A 4,163-nucleotide genomic window follows, 5' to 3' on the forward strand; every position below is an offset into this window, starting at 1 on the left:
AATAAGGTCATTATATTTTTATTGCTATTGCAAGTAATATCTTTTCATTATATTTTCTAACTAGTTATTGCTTACATATGAGAAGATACTGACTTTAAAAAATATTTTTGTATACATGCTGTAGTTTTAGGGATCAAGTATTGCAATGTCTGTAACTTTCTTTTAAATGCCTTAGCAAAAAATAAAAAGAGAGACAGAGAGAAAAATATATACAAACATATAGATGTATGGATAAAATGAGAGAGAAAGCAAATGTGGCAAAATTGTAACAATTGATGAATCTTGGTTTAAAAAATGCAGTTGTTCATTGTATTATCCTGGCAACTTTTTTGTAGGTATAAAAGTTTCCAAAATAAACAGCTGAAAAAAAAATCTTATATTTGGTCATTTTATTGAACTCTCTTATTAATTCTAACACTTTCGTGTTGAGTCTCCTGTGTGGTGAGATTCTAGGTATACAACCATATCAATTCTAAGTTATCAAAATTTTGTCTTCTATTTTCTGATAGTAAATCTCTTTTTACTGCCTTATATTTTCTTGAAATTAGCCAAATTTTTTAAGAATGATGTTAAATGAAAGCATCAGATGTCATTTTGGTACTGTTCTTCCTAAGTTTAATTGACATGCCTCTAAACTTAGTTTCCCTTTTAGGTATAAGATCTATTGATATCTATATTTATCTATCATTGTTTTTTAAAATTTTGTTAAGAAACTTATTTTCCTATTCTTTGTCCCCAAAGAGGTTTCCTTCAGCATGACTAATGAATTTTATCAATCTATTGAATAATACATTCTTTTCTAATATTACTAAATAATATTTCATTTTCACTAGTTGCCCTTACCAGAAATTAGCAAATGGTCACAGCAAAATACCAGGGACAAAATAAATGCACAACAAATATTTGTTAAATAAAAACAAGAGGCAAAGGAAAGCAAGGAGTAGAGAAGGATTACAATGAAGAAAAGGAGGGTCAAAAATAATCTGCATTTTTCACTCTAGATGCTGTGATAGTTCTGATTTAAGAGGGATTTGTTTGACTAGAATTTTAAATATTCATTTCATTGAATCACACTGTGTAAATGCTGGCACATGATAGGTGCTTAATACAGTTTATTACCTTAACTTTTCTTCTGTTTTTCATATACTGTTTCTGCTCCATATGTAAATGCTCATTTAGTCTGTTATGGATAACAAGGACAATGTTACTGTTGAAGAAAATGATAGTTAAAGAATCTGCCTTTTTATTCACTAGGAAATTCATTGAATTTCCAAGTAACTTTTATTTCAATTGTTACACAGATAAAATAAACTTTATTTCACTTTTCTAATCCTAGTTATTATAAGTTACTTAAATTGCATTAAACATAATAGTTAATATTTGTTCAAATCAGAAGTATTGACATTGAGATTATAAAGTAATTTTAATCCACATAAATAAAATGAACTTTTATGCTAAAAAAAAAGGAATCTGCCTTTGTTTTGTATAATTTTACAATCTCCTAGTCATCCAAATAGAGCCCGTAAATAAAGCCTCAAATGGTTGTCTAGTGGGTTTCAACTACTTTCTCCTTTCAATATACTTTAAAAAATTACGTGGGGTTTCCCTGGTGGTGCAGTGGTTGAGAGTCCGCCTGCCGATGCAGGGGACACGGGTTCGTGCCCTGGTTTGGGAGGATCCCACATGCCGCGGAGCGTCTAGGCCTGTGAGCCATGGTCGCTGGGCCTGCGCGTCCGGAGCCTGTGCTCCGCGCGATGGGAGAGGCCACAGCAGTGAGAGGCCTGCGTACCGCAAAAAAAAAAAAAAAAAAAAAAAAATTACGTGGTACCTCTGACTATAATTACCCAAACCAAATTACAGTTTTTTCCTCTTTAGTATACTTTTTATGATACACTGCATTGGAGGCAATTTATAAGAAACCTTAACTTTTAGATAACAAACCAAAACATTAAAATGAAGACAAAAATTAGATACATGGATCATAAAAATTGCATAGTTCCTGTAAATGCTGGATAAAGAGGCTATGTTTCCAAACACTGGAAAAGTAAGGAAGATGCACTTTAATTTCTTTCTTTCCTTTTTTAAATAGAAACTGTTTATTTTTCATTCACTTTGTTTCCATTTTCTGTTTAAGAAGGCCACACAGTGGTGGTTCCTACCCATTCAGTGAACTGAACGGTGGGGCTGCAGACCAGTCCCCAGTGGCAGGCTGAGGTCCAGTCTTCAACAGGGAACTGCTGGATGGGCACAGAGGGCACTTGTGCCTTCAGACCAGCCAGCGACCTCCAGTAAGTTCAGTCCATTCACCCTGAAATCCCTCCCCGGTCACAGCCTTTTCAGCAGTGCCTGCTCTTGCTTTTGAACCTACAGGACCTCCGTAGCAGTAGAGATCAGGCGTGGCCGCCCAGAGACGGTGCCGCACATGCGTAGAACTTCCTGGCCCAGCGACCAACGCGTCAGACCTGCCGAACGGTGGCGTGCACAGCAACATCCACACAGGGCGGAGAGTCTGTGTGATACAGTCATGCAGGTTAACATAAGACGCCTCTGTGAGAGGCTGGTGGTTGTCCTGGAATCAGTACCCACTGGAAGTCATGGCTCCCAGAAGGCTGAGTGGATCCGGTTAGGGAAGGTTCTAGGTGTGGAGCGCCTGCCACAGGAGTGGCTCCAGTGACAGTGGCAAACTTCAGCACAGTTCGGGGGACCAGCATTCCTAGAGGATGTGACATTGACCTCAGCAGGGTTTTCAGTGGCAAAAATGGCACGAGCCACCAGCAGAAGCTTTTCGAGGTTCGCTTCAGATTAATGAGGTAATGCCATCATTTTTCCTTTTATAAATGACTGTTGCATTTGGAAATCAAGGTTGGTGCCACCTGAGTGGGCTCCTGCTGCAAGGAATTTGAGGGCATCTTGTTCCTTTATTTTCAGGACATCAAGGACTCTGGACATGGTAAATTTTCGCTTTAAGTTATAATGGGAACCCAGAACAACGCCTTTCTGGGTAGGGTGGAAAGGCCCCTTTAATTTTGTTAGGCTTATTTTATCTGTCAAAGGGAAAGATGAGTAATTCTTTTGAAATTCGTTTTTTGGGTAGTGCTTTGAAAAGGAATAAACAGTATTTTAGTGATAAGCTGATATCTAAAATCTAATTTCACTTTAAATTATTATGTCACGAGTTATATTTGCAGAGAGTACAGTCTATCCATTGAAACATTTATTAGGCATTGGACCAAGACAATGCTGCCATTAGATGTATTCAGAACTAACTGATGAGAGCCGATTATTTTAGCAAATATGTACTTTGGTAAGACTTGTCTGTCAAGCCACAAGTAAAACTCAATGAATGCAGGACAATGTACTGTTGATCAAAAAAGCTTAAAGATGCTGTAAACATTTCAGACATTATCTTTCATTCATCCATCTATCCGTTCACCTATCCATCCATCCATGCAACCACTCATGCTTTTATACTAAAAAAATTATCAGACAATTTTCTATGCTTTTAAAAACAATAAACCTGCCTTTTTGGGCAAAATTATTTTTTTTTTCTATTGAGAAATATACATGAGACACAGGACAAGGTCCTTAACAAGTGTTCTCTAAATATTGTATGGATAATTGTCTAGGCAGTAGAAATGAGACAGATTGATTAATTCATATTATCTACTAACAGCTATTTTAAGATGGTATGCATCCAAAATTTCCCTATGTAGTTTCAAATTCCATATAATTGTTTGAATCCATATAAAGATGAATTTGCCTTGGGATAGCATATTTTAGGAGGAATTTTACCATCTTGTTGATACAGAGACATGTGGACTAAAAGATGGTATAGTTAGTAAATTTTTAGCTATTTAAACAGTGTTTCCAGAGTGTTGATTAATGGACCAGTACTAACCTGGAGGTGGTATCTCCAGTGGCATATCAAGAGTGTCTATTCTATATACTTCTTCCTTAAAGTTCATATAAATAATTTGAATGAAGACTTAGATACATTGTGTTTGTAGAAGAAGCAGAATTGAGAGATATATATGAAAACACTGGACCCATCAAATCAATATGTGACAAAATCAACACAATGAAGTTTAATAGTCACACACTCACACACACAATGTAAGATATGTAAATATGCAGTCTTCCATTTTGGTTAACAATATCAAGTG

The 4,163-nt window shown here is 36.1% G+C and overlaps 1 pseudogene; it reads right to left on the reverse strand.

Annotated features, from left to right (window-relative positions):
* Positions 1 to 2,456: 2,456 nt before the first annotated feature.
* LOC103086840 (40S ribosomal protein SA pseudogene) lies at positions 2,457 to 2,949 on the reverse strand (annotated as a pseudogene).
* Positions 2,950 to 4,163: the final 1,214 nt, after the last annotated feature.

Source organism: Lipotes vexillifer, unplaced genomic scaffold (genome assembly GCF_000442215.2).
Source record: "Lipotes vexillifer unplaced genomic scaffold, Lipotes_vexillifer_v1.1 scaffold164, whole genome shotgun sequence".
Taxonomy (NCBI): Eukaryota; Metazoa; Chordata; class Mammalia; order Artiodactyla; family Lipotidae; genus Lipotes; species Lipotes vexillifer.